Raw genomic sequence first — 20,492 nt, 5'->3', positions numbered from 1 at the left:
TGCGAGTAATATCATCGTGAAGCAACATCATTGTAAGCAATATGATTGTGAGTAATTTTTTTATCTAGACAATATTATTGTGTCCAATTTCGTTGCAATTTATGTATATGATATTCGCACGATAAAATTATTGAATAATAAAGAAACATCGTGGGATAGAACCCTTCTAATATGATTGAATACCAACAGGTTGTCTAGGTGAACTGTTGAGCTCCAAAGAAAGCTAAATTTATCTGCCGCCACCTCTCGGGGCATCACGGAACCCTTATAATATACCAAAATACGTTTTCGGTCCTTAGGTTGTATAGGTTAAGTGCATGCCCCCAATGCAGTTTAAACTCCACCGTCGCCGCGTCTCTAAGCACCAAGGAGCCCTTACTATATGCTATAAATTTATCTGCCACCGCTTCCCTGATCATCAAGGAATCCTTCTAACATCCCAAAATACAGAATGTAACTTGTCTCGGCGACCAGTAGTTCAGGGTGTATTATAGCATATTAGAAGGGGTCCTTAATACTTAGAAAAGCGGCCATGGTGTAATTTAAAATGCCTTGGTCATCTGTGGTGTTATAAAAGGTGATATTTTGCGCGGGAGAAATATATGGCTAAATAAGAGAAGAATTTACTTTAGCTAAAAGGCACTCTTCGCCATTTGTTTTATAGGTCTGGGCACAATGTGTTAAAACTGCTGACGTAATGAAACCTTGAAGCCTTGTACATATTTAAAAAAAAAAAGAAGAGATTGCGATTTGTATATCAAGTGTTGTAATCAGAAGGAACAATAATGATATTAATAGCCTATAAATTTGAGTAATAAATTTTATGTAGACAAAACGAAGGGAGAATCAATAAACCAAGTCCATAAATTACTTAATATCTTTTTAGGAAAAATATTACAATTGCACAACTCTATTCTAAATTGAAAATTGGTGTCGATATAAATCAAATATTGAATCGCATATTATTAATATTTTTTGGCAATTGAGTTTATGCAATATAATCCATATTTCATAAAAGTTAGGAATTACATAATATGGAAATATTTTACAGCACAAACCCTAGTCGAAATAATGGTGTGAAATAAAAAAAATTAATTCGTAGTCGACAACCAAGTTTTGAATTAAACATTGGTTTCTTCTGACAGTAAATATCCTTCGCAAATATGTAGAGTTAGCAGAACAAGAGTGAACAGACCAACAGCTGACAAAAATATATGGAAATTAGCTTTGATTAAGGATACCATTGTGTTAACAGTTAAATACGATAATCAAATTTCTAAGAACCGAAATATGAATTCATTTTATTATCTGTCCATTTTAAATAGTCAATACTGACATACATCCTAGACTAGTGGTGGCTGACATATGGTACATACGCCAAAAGTGGCATACTGTTTGATTGGTAGTTGTACATTGCAACTATATTACAAATGTTTGTATCCGGATGTTGTTCATCCGGATACATATGGTAGATATAAATTAATTTCAATTCCTTATAATGCCCATAGATATATATTCAATTACAAATTGATGCTGCATTGTTGAAATTCATAGCTACGACATGTAAACATGAAACACTAAAAAGTTCACCCAAATGTCTAGGGACAACCCTCCAAACGCTCAAATACATCCATTAGACCCTACAATAGTCAAAGGGGATTCCATTGCCATTTCGACATAATTGGACAACTGTAAATCTAAAACATTACGTCATAAAGCAGAGGGCGTTCTCAGTATTATATTAAAAAAAATTGAGGGGGTAGGGCTGGGGTTTTCGATTTTTTTTGAAAAAATTTCAAAAATCAATAGCTGTTTTTAAAAAAAAATTCAAAAATCCACAGCTGTTCCGAAAAACATTTCAAATAATAAATTTTTTGAAAAGAAATTTCAAAAATCTATAGCTATTCACACAAAAAATACAAAATGATCAGAAAATAATTTCAAAAATCCACAGCTTTTCAAAAAAAATTATTTTTTTCGGAAAAAAATATTAGAAAAATTTAAATTTTTTTAAATTTCAAAAATTCCGAGCTATTCAAAAAAAAATTAAATTCAATAGCTGGTCACAAAAATTAAATTTTTTGAAAAAATTTCAAAAATCCACAGCTATAAAAAAAAATTCAAAAAAATTTCAAAAATACATAGCTTTCCACAGAAAATTATTTTCTTGGGAAAATGCCCCTGTAAAGACAGGTAATGAAAGGGGTAATACTAATAATACAATTGTAAACGTATTCAAATAGATATAAGAAAGTATTACTTGAAAAACATATGTGACATCATCCCTTGAACTTACGAGTGCTTTTACATGCACCTAGTCTCCAAAAATATTTTGAATTTTCTATGCTAGTAATAATACTAGGACTTATTTTAATACTATTTTCTTCAACAAACTTTAAAGAGAAAGAATGAAAATAAATCAAACGATTCAAATAGAAATATATACATAACGAATATGACGTTTTTCAACTTCCATAGAATCATTATTTGATGCAATTTAATTATTTTTTTGCCACTTCTCTATAATTATTTGACAATTGACTCCAATGATTCATAAAAAAAATATGTGATGAATAGGTCATGAGCAAAGGTATATAAAATATGTCCTATAGCATTATCCCGAAGGATTATATATATATATTTTTATTTTATAGCTTTTGATAAAAAAATTCAAAAATTAAATTTTTTAGAAAACAATTTTCTGAAATTAAATTTTAAATATTAATTTTTTGGAAAAAAAATTATAAATATTAGATTTTTTGGTAAATTAAATCAAAAATTAACTGTTGTTCACAAAAGATTAAGTTATAAAAGAAAATGAAATTTTAAATATAATTTTTTGGAAAAAAAATTTAATAGTTACACCCCTCTTCAAAAATTATTACATTTCTGCTTAATAATTTGCACGAATGACCTTATTTTTAAGAAAATAAATCTTTAAAAAAATTTTACCACTATTTTCACGTAAAAAATATTAGTTCTCACCAAAAAAGTAAAAATGAGTAAAAAGCAGAAATTCCTTGATTTTTGGAGAGGGGCATAACTCTTATACGTTCTACTAAACCAATGCCTTTAAAATTAAGTTATCTCGTCTTTTAGAAAAAGGTCATGATAAAGCTATGATCGTTATATCAAAGACAGATAAAGACCGGTCCTTGGGCTGACAAAATCAATAAAGGACCGGATTGATAGGGCTACAGTCTTTTTAGTTTTCCATTCCGATCCAACACTAATGATACCACATCCCAAAGATGAGTCAAACCCCTTTCCTTGTGAACATTTCTCATAGAATGATCTATATATACATATATATTTAACTTTATTAAAGCATAGAATAGGTGTGAAAATAGCCGAGTTATATATTATATTATTTGACTTAATAATGAGTAGTTGTATTAACATGCCCTTTTCAGTTCACCAACAACAATAGAGACAACTTCTTCTTCATATTTTCCATTGTTAAAACGTAGTCATTGGCCAAAGAGGGAATATTATAATAAAGATAAAATGCTTGCTCTTACAATAACCCTTTTGTGGTGGTTTTTAAGAAAAGAAATAAGAAGAAGAGAAAAATGTTTTATTTCAAAAAAAAAAAACCTTGGTGGAGTTATAAAATGCTAAATCCACGTAGCAAAGAGTTTCCGTCCAATATATATATATGTATACAAGATAGGACAGCAAAACGTGGACTCGATTTAGAAATACATTAATAATTTTATATTTTCACTAATAGGGGAAAAAATAGTGTAAACAAAACACATCGACAAGGTTTATGCAGAACTTTTTTCACTCAATATATCCACCTTCCTTATCAATCACAGCCTTTACACGTCACCTGAAGGTCATGCAGGAGTTGATGACAAACTCTTAGTTGTCCCATGCAGCCACTATGTAGGACTTCAGTGGGTCCACATTTGGGTGTGAGGTCCTGTTGGTTTCCTTTCCACCTCTTCGTTTGTTTCCGCAAGACAGCCTATTTCCTATTTGACATATTTCCCTTGATCCATGTGAGGATTTTCTTGCACCTCTGCAGCCTCCTGGCCTTCATGCACTCTGTCAGAAGGTAGCATGGAGTATTTGTGAAAGAAACTAATTTCAAGTTGTGATTTATAGCCCTCTTGATGGTCCTAGGAGGCACAGAGAAGTCATTGGCGAGGCGATTCATCGACTTAGTGGGATCCTCCTTAACATTTTTACACAAAATTAACAAGAACTTTGTATCCCTCTTTAAATGATACCCTCTACTTCCTGACATCCTGGACAGGTCTTCTCCATTTTTGTTTTTTTCACCTTGGCCAACTTACAAACCAGGCTCCTAAAACAATGTCTGCAATTTTCATCACATCAACTCCAGCATCTAGGAGTTCTGAGATGTGCTGTATTTTTCCTTGTTGCTCATTATGATGAAATGACAAAATGATTAGTATAGTTTGTTTATTTAAAAAGGACGGCAAAACAGGATATCACAAAAATAATCACTAAACCTTTTCATAGTAATGAGAAAATAAACATGAAGTAACAGTCCACATTACTTCTCGTGGTAAGGTAAAGAGTAATGACACACCTTATCCTACTATGGAATCCGTCAGGACTGGCATTAACATAAAGTCAATCAAATATCCTGTGCTTGCCATCATTGAGACTTGTGCCAGTTAAAGACGCAGAGTCAAGGCTGAGTAAGGCTAGTGGTTTTGTCAGACAAGACATTTTTTCTTACGCACCTTGTAGATATATAGAAACGATTTGTAGGGTATTTAAAAAACAATATAATTTGTAGTGATGGGACGAAAAAAAAAAAAAAATCCCGATTCCGATTTCCCAATATTTCAAATAATAGTTTAAAATTACCATTTTGCTATCAGGGGCGTCCATAGGGTTACATTTCAGAGGGGGTTCTTGGTCTTGATTGTTTTGGATTTTTTTTTATTCAAAAAATTAGAAAAAAATTTTAAAGTTCTCAAAAAAAAAAAAATACCTCAGAAATTTTTGGTAGAAAAATTTAAAAAATACATAATTATTAACAGAAAGGTAAATTTTTTGGAAAAAACTTTGAAATATTTAATTTTTTGAAAATATATTAAATATTTTATTATATTTCAAATATTTAGTTTTCTAGTAAAAAGCAAAAATTCCTTCATTTTGGAGGGGGCTTTTTCTTTTTATAACCAAGCAAATAAATAAATAAGAATCGGAATTGCAAATTAAAAATTATTTTCCCTATGGCGATTCCGATTCCCATTAATCGTCCCATAACCAATAATTTGTGTATTTATGCAGGCAAATATTTATTTATCATTCAAACATATAACGAAAAAATTTCCAATTATTGATTTTTTTATGTATGCAGACATAAAGTAATAAAAATAATGTAATGTAATATTGTAAATAAATGCACTAGACGGGATAGGACGTACATATGTATATTATATGAAGATGCGCACAGTTAGAATGCCATTCAAAGATATTTTTGTTTTTAAGCAAAGTGGAATCACATTTAATTTGCATTTACGATCAAATGATTTATAAAACATTTTATATATATGGTAACAATATAATAAAAAGAGTCGCAACTTACAAAGTAGCTCATATTAAAATCTTTATTGAAGTTTTTTTATAGCCTATATAGGCATTAAAATTTGAAAAAAGGCATATACATATATGTGTAGGCAAACTATGAAGAATATACATAATATACATCACCTTTGTAAAACCATCGGTATAACAAGGTGTGTGCATTAGTTGGATGGAAAATCAACGGTATTTGATTCTCCATTAATTGGAACATCATTTTTTTTTTTTAAATGGGATATTTTTTCCCTTGGACTTAATTTGTATTTGGTAACAATGTTTTATCTTCCTTCTTTTACGACCACTCCGTTTACCTATCACAAAAAGTACTAATTTACATAGCACTTATTTTCAGCTATCGATTTTTTCCTACTCACCCCCCCTTATCAGTGTTTTGAACGTTGATTTGTTGAATCAACTTAACTTTTTTAAGCAGTGAACAGTTCTCAAAAGGTATTCAATACTTTTTCATAGTTTGGGAGAATTGGCTAATTATTACCAATCAGTTTAAGGGGTTTTTTTTCTATTCTTTTTGGGAGGAAAAGATACCACTTTTATAACAACATGACATACATTATCAATGTTATGAGGTATTATAATGGTGGTTAAGTAGACCAACAAAGTGGGAAATAATTATTTAATTGTATTTGATGATTATATGTATAACTTAAATGGCGATGGCTGTAAATTGATATCTCTATATCAAACATCAAACAGTACTAATAACCCGTTTAGATGGGTTTTGCTATATTATGGGTTGTATTATTTTAAATTTTAAGCCCTTTTAGTAATAGAATAATCTACCATTTACAAGTTTAAGGAATAAAATGTCAGTTAGCAGGGGCATCCGCAGAAGGTGGGCTGGAGGGGCTGTAGTCTCCTCCTAAATTAAGGAATTTTGGATATTTTCAAGAAAATTTTATATTTAAATTTTATCTTTCCAAAAATTTGTTTACTGTGAATAGTTGTTGATTTTTAAGATTTTTCTCTAAAGAATTTCATTTTGAATTTTTTTCTCGAAATAATTTGAGATTTCATGTTTAAATTTTTTAGAAAAAAAAAATACTTTCTGTGAATAGATTTTTAAAACAAAATCCAAAAAAAATTAAAATTTCAAATTTTTTTAAACCTTTTCCCTAAAAAATTAAATATTTGAAAGAAAAAAAATTATATTTGGAATATAATTTACCAAAAAAATTATTTAATAAAAAATCGATAAACCATGCTTCCATCATAATATAATCCTGCAGACACCCCTGGTTAATTGAAAGTGTCTAACAGTACGGATGATCCCCAAAACCAAATACCCGGACTAAACGAAGTTTGATGTGATTTTTTATAGACCAATTTGGACAGATATTTCGTTAGAGACCACACTCTAAGACCGTTGGCCGATTAACTCCGCTAACCAACCATACGAGTTCTCCATATATGAAACAATTAAAATTCATGACGCCATTATAACGATGTTCAGTATTCGGAAACACACCGGACATCATCATCAATGAATTTATAAAATCACTCTTAATTTCTATGTGAATGGTCTTATACCGAGCTAGGATTTCCAACACTACATGTCAGCTTGTTATTTATTAACCATCTGAAAAACCTTGCGTCTCCCATATGAAAATTTATTAAAAAATTAGAAAAATATAATAGATTTATAAATAAATCAATATTGTGATAAAATTTATACTATATTGAGTAATATTTATTGTAGGAATAAGCCCATAATAACTTTGAGACAATGAATGTGCCTGTCTTTGTATTTTTGATGAATTATCTTCATGAGAAACTGTTTCTGTACGTACAAGCTTTTATACCTACTAATTGCTCTATGCGTGTGCTAAATAAAAAATATGGTTTGAATAAAGACAAGTACAAAATAATGATGATCAATTGTAGATTTTCATAATGAAAGATAGATAAGTTATGAAGCCCTTATATGTATGTATTAGTGTTGGGTTTCGGACCGGAAATCCTAGACCGGTCTGAAACCGTTATATTTTGTTGGACAGGAATTAGTACAGTCCAACAAAAAGCTCGGCCTGGACCGGACTCATTGGCCTAATGGAAAAGTTTAGTCTAGATCGGTCCAAAGGAAAAATTCGGTACAGTATTTGTTCTAGAACTTATCGTGTACTTCTGAGATTTTTTGAAAGAAATGAATGACAATTGATCTAGAAAAAAAAAATCGGTCCTAAAAAACGGTCTAGACCGATTTTACAGAAAATTGTTTATAACATGACAATATATGTACAATGTATCAAGTACAATGACGTCATACGAATTTTAAACAGAGATAGTTCAGATTAAATTTGATCACTCCGTCTCTTAGATGTATACAGTATTTGTTCTAGAACTTATCGTGTACTTTTGAGATTTTTTGAAAGAAATGAATGACAATTGATCTAGAAAAAAAAATGGTATCTCATTATACATCAAACCGAAAAAATCGGTCCACAAATTAAGACCAAAAAAAATCCTTTCATAAAGTGAGACCGAATAAAATCGGTCCACGGTCTTAGACTTCGGTCTGGACCGAACAATCAGTCAAAATCGGTCTAGAAAAAATTACTTCAGACCGAACCGAAATAAAATCGGCGCTGGACCGAATCTCAACACTAGTATGTATGTGAAGGAATCTTTTGACGAAGAAGAAGTTCACTCCCACACTGAAAAACGACGACAGAGCAGTGTTCAAAACTAATAGCATTAAAATAGATACAACATAAAATATTTGCGTAGCCAAAAAATTAAGATGGCATTTACATAAATATGTATAGTACATAGATGTAGCAGGCATTTGAAGATTACGTGAAGTCATCTTCCTTATCCCTTCACGATCATTCCTTTATATATAACTACGTCATACATGTATATATTTTTAATTCTTAGTGTGTTTGCTTTTAGAGCATTATATTTTTAATGTGTATAATTTTTTCAACATGAAAAAATTTCTTCCTCCTCTACAGGTATTATATACACAGCACCTGTAACGTCGTTCCTAGTGGTTGTTGTTTCTTGGTTTTTACATCAAGATCTTCTTTTTCATTGTATGTATTTAATTGTGTGTGTGTGTGCGTCTGCAGTTACTGCTTATTTTCACGTTAGTTCCTACAACAGATGACGGTCTTTCTCCCTTTATTTAATATATATTATATATAAACATTCATAGTTTGATTCACTTTTCTCTCTCTTTCTCTCTTGGTTGATATTTGAAATAATCAACTGCAAAAAATAATCGGATCCTAGATCCATGAAATCATATGTATGCATTAGTGTTAAGACTGTATCCAAGACCGATTTTTTGGTTCGGTATTATGTGATTTTTTACAAAAAAAAAAAAACTTTAAGAAAATGTACACTGCAATTTCTTGTCAGCTGTCAACTTTCCTACTTCTTTCCCCCTAATCAGACTTTAAAAAATTGATTTAGTTGTAATAGAATTAGTCCTTGATTAATTTGGGAATAATTCCTAATAATACCATACGAGAGTATTTGTAAAGTCCGATAGATGACACTATCTCTATTTCTATAAGTTTCGCATTCGTTTGAATCGAGGAAGTGGAGTGATCTTGGTTACTACTCCAGAAATCATTGATAAAATCCATAATATGGTGATGGAGGACAGAAGAGTGCAGGTGCTAGTGCCATGGGTATCTCGAGTTGGAACCTTATTTCCATTAATTTACCGACAACAACTGTAGAGGTGTGAGCTGGTGCATTGTCGTGATGGAAAAATACATTTTTGTGGGTCAATCGTGGGCAAAATTAAATTTCAAGCGATACAATAACGCTGAAAAATATGCAAGTGTAATAGTTTTACCCTTTCGCAGAGAGTCAATGAGGATTATTCCTCGATAATCCAAAAGACAATTACCATAATATTTTTCGGTCAATTTATCGATTCAAATGAATGCCAAACAAAAAGAAGTAGACTGATCTGCCTGAAAGTTGATGCGTGTTCTTGCAAGAGTTTTAAAAAAATTCATTTTTTTGTGAACAGCTGTGGAATTTTGAATATTTTTTGTAAGAAATTTAATAAATAAATTTTAATATTCGATTTTTTTTTTTTGTCAAAAACTTTAATTTTTGAAATTTTTTCTCAAAAAAAATTTAATTTTATGAATTATTTTATCAAAAAAATTCCAAAAACTATGCCCCCACCTTTAAATAACTACGGATACCCATGATGCATATTTAATTTTATGTATTTAAGGTATTTTTTATTACAAAAAAAAAAAGGTACAATGGATCTTTAAGAATAATTAATTATTAGTTGATTACTTTGGGTATTTAAAACTTTATATGCACATTGTATTCAACAAACTAAACATATTTGAAGAAAGATGGAAGGAAAAAAAACAGAAATCCTGATAGAACAACTTACAACTATTGTTTTTTTATTATTTTTTTCGACAACTGGACTTTGAATCATCCAAAAGAAATGTGTTAAGAATGAATTCACACCATGTTTTAGTGTGAAATACTATTAAAAGCATATGTCATTATTTAAGGCTTTTCACTTGAGTAAATAATAATAAAATTTGAGGAAGGAAAATAACATCATAGGTACACATTGAAAGTCCAAAAAGGTAAATAAATAAATACGTATGTAATTTATGAAGCTGAATAAAGTTAATTAATGGAATAGGTAGAGTGTGAGAAATTGTTATCCATTTCGTTGTGTATATTTCTTAGGAGTTAGCAGACATTATAGGGTAAAGAATACAAATAACAACCTTTATAAGAGTATTTTCGGAACCTTTACTTTAAAGGAGGTCAACATCAATTCCAAATGAAGTATTGAGGATAGTTAATGGATCGATTTTAAAAAAAAAATCCTGATGCTGATTCCATGTTATACTCCTAAAAATTCCCAATGCCGATTCTGATTCTTTAATATTTTAAGAAATAGTCGAAAAATAACATTTTGCTGTCAGGAGCGTCCACAGAATTTTATTATAGGGGAGGGGGGGCATTTTTTTCGTATTTTTTGAAAAAAATCTCAAAAAAATAAAAATTTTGGGGAAAAAAAATACTCACCATTTCTCAAACAATTTAATTTATGAGAAAAAAATTAAAAATTTAATTTTTGGAAAAAAATTTGATTTTTAATATTAAATTTAAAATAAAAAAAATTCAAACATTAAATTTTTTAGTAAAGAGCAAAAATTTATGGTTTTTTTTAGGGGGGAGCTATTTTTTTTTTTTTTTTTTTTTCATAGCTTAGAAAAGTTATAACTAGTTAAATACAAGTAATAGATAATTATAAATAAGAATCGGAATCGCTAATTAAAAATTATTTGTCCGTTGCCGATTCCAGAAAAAAACACCCGAGTCTCCGATCCCGATTAATCTTCCCATCATTTGTTGAGATTGTGTCGGAGATAGATTCTTTTTTCTATTCGGTCATGAGTGATTTTTTCTAGGCCGATTTGGGTTGATATTTTGGCCGAGAAGGCAGTTTCAGACCGTGGACCAAAATTTAATCGTTTTTAAATCGTGGACCAATTTTCATTCCATCCCAGTTATACAGTAGAACCCGGCGAAGATGTCATCACTTAATACGTTTATATGATATTCGGCCAGTTATAATCAGGGCCGTAGTCAACGGAGGTACAGTGAGGGCATCTCAAATAACAAAATTGTGATTACCTTAGCGATAATGGAATGTATGATTTGTTTAATAAGACTCTTTAATAGCAGACAGATTTAGTTGGTCACTTGATATACTGCTATAGCGGTTTCTACTATAGAAAAAAACTTACTTCAAATGACATCATTAGTGTTGCTAATCGGTAGCATTTTGGTTATGTTAGCAAAATGTTGAAGCCGAAAATCAACATGGTAACCCTGAACATTTGAAGAATGTTTTGGAGAAGAGCAGTTAGCTGTCATGACTAGTGTTGTGTCGGTCCTTATTTAGGAACGCGGTCCAGTCTATTCCGGTCCCATCCAGTTCAGTCCCATTTGTTGGTCCTTACAGAAGGTAAAATAGATCCCTTGTGAGGTCAATGAGGGTGTTTTTCCTTTTTTTTAATTATTCCGTTATATATCAGAAGAAGTTATATAACTAATTAACAATATAATATTGAATTATAATGATATGTGCAAGAATCTTAATACATATTTGAAATATCTTATTTGTCTTAATAAACCATCGATATTTTTATGAAAATTTCCAAAGACTGGACTGGACCGAATAAATAAGAACCGACACATCAATAGTCATGACGTTTCATTAGATCAGCTACAAGTAGGTGTAACGATGGGAAAAGGAGAAGGAAATAAATAAGGACATTAGAAAGAATTACTCCTATGTCAATCCTCAATTCTACTCTGAGTCCAACAAGGACTTCTACATATAACTAACTCTTCCTTCGAAAAATCGTCAGGTTTAATCTCCATATTTTTTGTGCAGACACAAATATTCAATCTCGTTTCGTATATACCAGCTAAAATTTAGTAGAAAAGGCAGTTCACCCCTCAGGAGTTAAATAATAATGATGACTACTTAGGAAAAGAAAAATCACTCAAATGGTTGCCAATTTAAAAAAAAAAAAAAGCGAGCTAAAAAAATGCACCCCATTCCCATCACTGGACGTCAGTTTACTGATATTCATGATTTGGAAACACATATAAGGTAAACAGATATTATAAAAAATCTAAAAAATCGGTCAAAATCCTCATTTTTCTATGAGGCCGATCCAGACCAAACTCCTTTACATAACTGACACGCTCTAAGACTTTCAAACCGAACCCTTAACACTTTTAGATATCTCTTCTTCTACAGAGTTTGTATTAATTTAAATATTATGTAGATATATTAGAAAATATGTATGTTCAACAGTAAAAAATATTTTTCAATGGGTAAATAAGTCCTTTAAATACAATCCTTTAACTTGAGACCTTTTAATCATTAAAAACAAGGAAGATACTTTTTTACATCATGATATTACAAATTTATGTTCAACAGTTTCTCAAAAAAAAAAAAAAAAAAAATAATAATCAAATCGTACATTCCTGGTACATATTGATAATAAATAAATAACAATATTAATATAATTAATTATGATGAACTTGGATGTATACTTAATGAACGAAGGATGAGATTTCTTCTTTGTACATAAAATCTCCATGCAAATATTTGTATGTATTCATATATTATCTAATTTTCCCAAGCCTTTAATGAATATTTTGTCTTAAAAGGATTTTTTTATTATTCTTTTGACTGCGTTGTGTACCGTATGGTACACTTCTCAAATGGATATTTCTTTCGTTGCTTTAAATCTAAATATATATGTATACTATACATATTAAAAATTTATATAAAAATATGAGGGTCGTTTGAAAAGTCCTTGCAAAGTCCAAGAGATCACACTACTGGCGCGTATCGAGGTTATGTTCAGTTTGTAGGATCTTTTGGAAGAATAGACACCAACTTTCAGCCAGATCGGTCAATTTATTTCTGTTTGGCATTCGTTTGAATCGAGGAAGTGGAGTTATTTAAAAAAATGGATGAAAAAGAATTTTTTGTGTTGATTAAAAATAACTTTATGAAATGCAAAACTCCTCAGGAGACTAGAAAGACGCTTGAAACACATTATGGGGGCTCAGCACCTTCAATTACCACAGATTATAAGTCGTTTCCAATTTTACAGAGTGGGCGCAGGGAGACGCTGAACGTTCTGGACGGCCAGTTGCTCCAGAAATCATTGATAAAATCCATTATATGGTGATGGATGACAGAAGAGTGAAGGTGCGTGAGATTGCTAGTACTGTGTGCATCTCGAGTTGGAACCCTATTTCCATTAATTGATGGATGACAGAAGAGTGCAAGTGCATGAGATTGCTAGTACTGTGGGCACTAGTTGGAACCCTATTTCCATTAATTTACCGACAACAACTGTAGAGGTGTGAGCTGGTGCATTGTCGTGATGGAAAAATACATTTTTGTGGGTCAATCGTGGGCAAAATTAAATTTCAAGCGGTACAATAACTATGAATAATATGCACCTGTAATAGTTTTGCCGTTTTCCAGATAGTCTATGAGGACTATTACTTGTGAATCCAAACGACAGTTCCCATAATCTTTCTGGCCGATTCTTTGATTCAAACGAATCCCAAACAGAAAGAAATAGACCGATCTGACTGAAAGTTGGTGTGTGTTCTTCCAAGAGAGGCTACTAACTAAACATAACCTCGATACGTCCCAGTAGTGCCATCTCTTGGACTTTGCACGGACTTTTCAAACAACCCTCGTAATCGGTACAGTTAATGTTAATTTGTTTAATATAGAAATTCTATGATGTGAATTAGATGTGTGTATAACTACGCTACATCATTTGTTGAACAAATATCATTCATATAATTGTATGCCTTAATTACCCTATATATATATTAAAGATCAGTCATTTAGATTTTATTTAACATAAGAGTAGTAATAAAATAAAGATATTGTATATATACAATAAAATTGAACTACATACATATGCATCCAAAAGTAGGTTGCTGGTTTTTGTGTTTCTTTCCTTACCTTCTGATAATGGCTAAAATTATCATTTTAATTTCATTCGCTATTAAATCCCGCAAACATTATAATTATAAATGTACAATTACATGGGTAGAAAAGTACTAAATACTTAACATATCCTCTAGATAATTATGTATAGTAAATTATGAAGAGAAGCCGCATATTATATATAAGTTATTAATTAATATTGATTAGATTTAGAACCTTGCCTTGCAATAAGGAGTATGTCTTTTGGATAAGTACGGAGGGGCCCATACAAATCTGAACACTTGGAATTTTAAACTTCAACAAGATATAATTTATTAATTAACAATAGAATTTCAACAAAATTAACAATATAGATGTGTGTCTGAGCTCTCATATTCCTTAGTTTAGCTACTCTTGGCGGCAATGGTGGCTACCAGGGGGAGATGGACGGTCTGACCCCCACTGCAGATGTAGTCCTCTGTCATGGCGTCCCAGTACTGGCTGACAGTGGCATTGAGGGCCTTGGTGTTTCGATGAAGAAGGACAATGTAGGCAAACCCCTCGACTTGCACCCAAAAAGTGTAATCGAGGGGGTTGGCATCAGGTCTCTGGGTAAGGCAAAAAGTGTCAAAAGAACTCAAAAAGAGTCTGCAAAAGAGGAAATGAGTTTTTTTCATTGCTGGTGTCAAAAGTGATCTCTCCACTCTCACAGGGCTCATTCCACCGAGTTTTTTCATAGCTCTCTGGAGTCTGGTGTGAAATCCCGAGATCTCTTGCATGGCCCCTCATGAACAAGGGATTGACCTTGTCTATTTTCTTTAACTCCTACATGTTCAGTTTGGCCTTTTTGACAGAGTCCTTCTTCTTTTCGAACGTTTCAGACTTGCTGAAGACGTAGAGGGTGGTCTTGGAGACGCCAAACTGCATGGAGTTCGTCGATCGTATTCAAGTGTCATTTTCTCGACTTGTACGCAAGATAGAGAGCTTAAATTTGTTCTGTCTTGTACTAATTGTTTATGCTTTAATAACTCGAAATAAGAATTAATTTCAACTACTCAACCCTCATTAATTATTGAATTTGTAAGTATTCAGATTTCAATGGGCCACCCAGTATACTCAGAGCATTGCGAATATATTGCTAGAGCGACGAACTTTTTATTGTGGAGGTTTTTATCGACTTGAGATTACGTCAGCGGTTGTAGGGGTATTTATGCTATAATAGTATATAAAAAAAATTCATTTTTCCATTTTTTCTTCATTTTCAAAGAATATACAAGTATATGTATATCATATAGCAGGGCACAAAACAGTTGACGTGATTTTACACGACTGAATTAAGACCATTGTTAATATCAGCTGCATATTTATGATTTATGGGGGAGAAAATGAATTACTGCCATACAGAGCCGAACTTTCAAATTTTAAATAGCATTATTGCAGAGGAAATATTTTAGTTATACTTAAATTCATTTTTTTTATACATTTTAAAACAATTTACACCAAATATAGACGATAATTCTTCTTTTAGAGAGAGATGATAACACACACACGCCTGATTAAATAATGATCAAAGAAGAAGAAAGAACACACTCACCAACCGGTTTGTTTTCCTTTTCTAATGGTTTTACTTAGTTTTTTCTTTACACGCATCCCATATTTAATTATATATATACGTTTTCAAGGACTAATAATAGAACGGGATGTGATTTATGGCCCATATTAAGGACCAACACAAGCCTAAGCAATAATAACTATCAATCTACTATCAAAACAACTCAATACAAATATTATGGAATTGAAAGCACATATTACATTTTGTTTCAAGAAAAAATGATGAAACCTTATAGCCAAGCATTAATTTTATAAGATGTACGATGAATGCTATGAGGCTCTTGTCAGAAAAAAGAGGCAATAAAAAAAAAGATTCACATACCACAACAGCAATTGAATTAAGAATTAATTTCAGTATTTATATTTAGTATGTATTAAATTTATGTAAAAGAGGATATGTGTGTACAGAGGCGTTCACAGGGGATGGGCTGGAGGGGCTGTTTAATTTTTTGAGAATAGATATGGATTTTTGAAATTTTTTTGCAAAAAAATAATATTTGAAATTGAATTTTTGAAACTTTTTTCTAAAAAATTTTTTGTGAAATGCTTTTGATTCTTGACATTCCTTTCTAAAAAGTCTAATTCATGGATTTTTTGTGTTTTTTTAAACTCCCAAAAACAAGCCTTTCCCTATATATTATCCAGTGGACGCCCCTAGCGTACGAATTAAAGGTTTCGATTTACAGTGGATAGGAATCGTTCGTTTTGTAATTCAATTTTGTATGTTCAATGTACTGCAAATATATACGTAGGTATGTACTCGTAATATGTCAATGTGTTAAGAGAAATAAAATAAAGGAGTGGAAATTCACTTTAAACATTTCGAAATGCAATACACGTCTGTTCTTACGAATAAAAATACCCACTAATTAAAAATCTTTTTTTCATATTTTTACAAGAAATGTCTCTCCTCCAAATAGGATTATTATATTCATAATAGAATGACTGGGTTTTAAGGTGAATAATGTCAACTTCAATGTTAAAATAAATTTGAAATACTACACTACATAAGTATTATTTATATTCTATCTAAACCAAAAAAAAAAAAAAAAAAGCCCTGTTCTAAGAGCAAGGAAAAAAAAATAAACCAAAAACCGGAAGGAGATAATTAGAGTTCTCACACACAATTGTAAAACTTTTATATACATTTATACCTATATACTTTGTTTTAAAAAGAAATTTTTTTATCTGTTTTAAAGATCCTTCATAAATATACTTATGTATATTGTATATACTTAAGTATATGTACTATGTGCCGCCTAGGTTCTCTTTTGAAAACCCTCTCCTCAAATTTGCTAAATATATTACTTACTATTGCTATGAAAGTACATAAATGTTGAAAGTGAATATGTACTAGTGTTGAGACTCGGTCCGGCATTGATTTTTTTTTTTTTTTTTTCAGTTATGTCTTAAGTTATTTTTTCTAGACCGATTTGGAACGATTTTTCGGTCCAGACCGCGGACCAATTTTTTTAGGTCTCCCTTTATTGACCAATTTTTTTCGGTTTCATGTATTATGAGAGACTTTTTTTTTTTTTTTAGATCAACTGTCATTCATTTTTTTCAACAAAATCTCAAAAGTACACGATAAGTTCTGGAACAAATACTGTATAGATATAAGAGACGGCGGGATCAAAATTAATCCGAGCTATCTTTGTTTAAAATTGTATAACGTAATTGTGCTTGAAAAACATATGAGATTATGTTATAAACAATTTATCTGTAAAATCGGTCTAGACCAATTTTTTCGGGGCCGATCTAGACCGAATTTTTATATGAGACCGCTCCAGATCGAGCTTTTTGTTGGACCGAACTAATTCTGCCCAACAAAATATATAAGGACCTCAGACCGGTCTAGGATCTCCAAACCAACACTAATATGTATCTAAATATTGCATAAGGCCATTATGATTATGCAAACATGAATAATATTATTATCAATCTATCCTCTCAAATAAGGTTACACTTATAGAGATACAAAACCTTGTGATGATTTGAAGAAGAAATTGAGGCCGTCCTAGTTGACCAAAACATTCCAATAGAAGTAGTAATCACTGTATTTACATTTGATTATATTTTTTACTAATAGAACTCTTCAGTTTTTATGGAAGTATAGGATGATTCCATACATAAACGTACCGGAGCTCTGACATTAGGGACATCACAGGCTATTTTAAGCCCGACGACCATTTAAGACCAGCAATACAAATACCGGGTGATCAAATACTTGTTTTTAATAACACCAGTATATGAGCGTGAGTGCATGTGTTCAAATTACAAAAAGAACAACTCAGTTAAATATGAATCAGTTCTATTGTTGATAAAATCAAAAACAAAAATGTTATTCCCTTTTACACATCTTTCTGGCAATACTAAATTATGCAACCAACAGACATCAAGGACTATCTTTTTGTCTTCCTTCCTTTTTACACCTTTTGAAAATGAGACCGACGCCAGTGAGGTCACGTGAAGTTCCTGACGTCCGGTACGTCTATGATTCCATACAAGATCTGGAAGGATTAATAAAGAACTAACTATATTTTCCATTGTTTTGGTGAACTAACTTTTGTCTTCAAAAAATGTCATTTCCTTTTGCTGAATGTACTTTATCTATTATGTATGTAGGCATAGGTAGAACCCGTTTTTATCCAAACTCACAAGCAACCTTCCATTAAAAATAACACATATTGTATCCTTAGTCCCTCATATTAGTTCTAAAGCTTTATTAAGTTCGGTCCTTGATGACATCAATCAACTTTATTTTTTTATATCAGTTCTAGTACTGCCAGTCCGAAGGACCGACATTGAATGTACCAAATAAACGAGGACTCACACAATACAACTGATAACCAACAAATTATTAACATCAATATAGAAGCAAGGTTGTACTTATCCGTCTGACAGTTGCAGCTCATGAATCGTTAGAACCCGCAAAACTAATTTCAATAAGTTCTGAGATGTCATATAAAAAAAAGTCATTAAAAAATCTTAGTCTCAAATATTCATACAAAATTGGTTGTCCCCTCAAAAAGGATAAATGCTGAACTAATAGAGCCGTTGAACCTGGACCGGGTATAACCATGTATACAATAAGCTAATTTCATAACAAAGTATGTAAGTATGTTTTTGTACATAATTGTGAAGAATTTTCATATATTAGTTAAGCCATACAAAAAATAGGATTAAAGCAATTGCGGTTAGACCTTCAAAGTATTTGCACAATTAGACAAACTATTGAAATTGTGTCATGGTTTAAACTTCACTTGTATAAGTAGAATATAACTCGAAGAAATAAGTTGTGTTAGAATAAAAATTTCTCGACAAAGAGTGTCAATACGGGCATAAGCGAGTTAAACTTCTTCCAGTCGTACCAACAGTGAGGAAAATGAGGATTGATAGAGTCGGTAAACGAAAGCAGCAATGGGATATTATAATAAAATAGATAATACTACGTAAGAACAGATCTAGAAATGGAAGAAAACTAATTCAAAACAAACTAATCATAGAATAACCTCCACGTATTACAACTTATAAGACACTACTGAATAATGCTTCAAAACCAAATTCGTAAAAACACAAGGTAAAAATGAAGAAGATTAAGAATTAGGTACAGCAGAAATAATCATCTTTAAGAAGTTCTTATCGTGGGATAGAAGAAGAAGACTTCTATGAAACTACGTTTTATTTATATTTTTTTTACTTCAACATGCCTTGCTACTACTGTCATGAAATAAAGATGAATTATACTGATATCTACTTACATTGACATTCCCAAACAAAATGATAATTACTTCATGGTTCAAATATGTTTTTAATGGTGTTGAAATACATAATATTTATTTACATTAATGAATATATGTAATAACAGATTATTATGTATTAGTATTACAAATATGAAATATATTATTCTATTCAAGATAACGGATTTTTTACCGAAGAATTTAGAGACGAATTATGTATGGAGATATTGACAGTACTCTTAAGTTAAGTCATCATATTATTCTTTCATATTGTTATATTAATATAACGGATAAATCTCATCTCTGATATATATGCTGCTTAAATGCCCTACAATGAACTCTGCGTACAGATATATACATCGTTTCAAAAATAAATCAGTATTAATTAAGTAACATCTTACCGATTTTTTAAATGAATTGATGATTTTTTGTGAGTAAGAGCAAACACTAATTGAAGGATCACAGAGCGATGGATAAATTCAATAGGATATGATAAATTATCTTAAGTTGATGGTAAAATCAAAAAAATTACATAGATAATAATATTAATTAATTTATATACATAAGAAGACAAGACAAGACACGAGCACAAACGGTGTAACCACACAATCACAAGGCAGCGCTTCGACTGACTTCTTTTTTCTTTTTTTTTTCTATATTTTTTTGTATATTTTTTTTTACACTTTTTTCCTGTACACGCTATAGACGTTCTACTACTAGTACACACACACACTTACAAGAGAAGTATGGAGTGTGTGTGTGTGGTTGTTTGTTAAATCGGAATGTTTACTATATTCACAACCAAAATATAATACTTAGTAAATATGTTATCCGTCAACACAAAAGGGAGATATAATTTATTTTAAATTCAGTATCAGTTCTTTTTCATAGAGGCTCAGTTTGGTAGTGATAGAACGATTAATCGGAATCGGATTTTTTTTTTCTAGAATTGGCATTGACATGCGAAGAAGTATGTTTAATTTGCGATTCCAATTTTTATTTATTATTGGTACTAAACTATTTTTTACCTCCCACAAATTAAGGAATTTTTGCTTTTTACTAGAAAA

General features: G+C 31.0%; 1 protein-coding gene across 5 annotated transcripts in view; it reads right to left on the bottom strand.

Moving 5' to 3' along the window:
* LOC121118926 (uncharacterized) overlaps nucleotides 1-20,143 on the bottom strand; it is a 363,098-nt gene extending 342,955 nt beyond the window's left edge. For 3 of the 5 annotated variants that reach the window (XM_071888267.1, XM_071888265.1, XM_071888268.1), the window contains exon 1: nucleotides 19,827-20,056. The gene's annotated coding sequence lies outside the window, so the exon portion shown is untranslated. Of the gene's footprint in view, nucleotides 1-19,826 lie in introns of all 5 variants that reach the window. The other 2 variants (XM_071888266.1, XM_071888269.1) reach the window with 1 other exon arrangement.
* Between the last annotated feature and the right edge of the window lie 349 nt (nucleotides 20,144-20,492).

Source organism: Lepeophtheirus salmonis, chromosome 5, assembly GCF_016086655.4.
Source record: "Lepeophtheirus salmonis chromosome 5, UVic_Lsal_1.4, whole genome shotgun sequence".
Lineage (NCBI taxonomy): Eukaryota > Metazoa > Arthropoda > Copepoda > Siphonostomatoida > Caligidae > Lepeophtheirus > Lepeophtheirus salmonis.
Note: the sequence above shows the minus strand (reverse complement) of the source record. Positions and strands in the feature narration are given on the sequence as shown.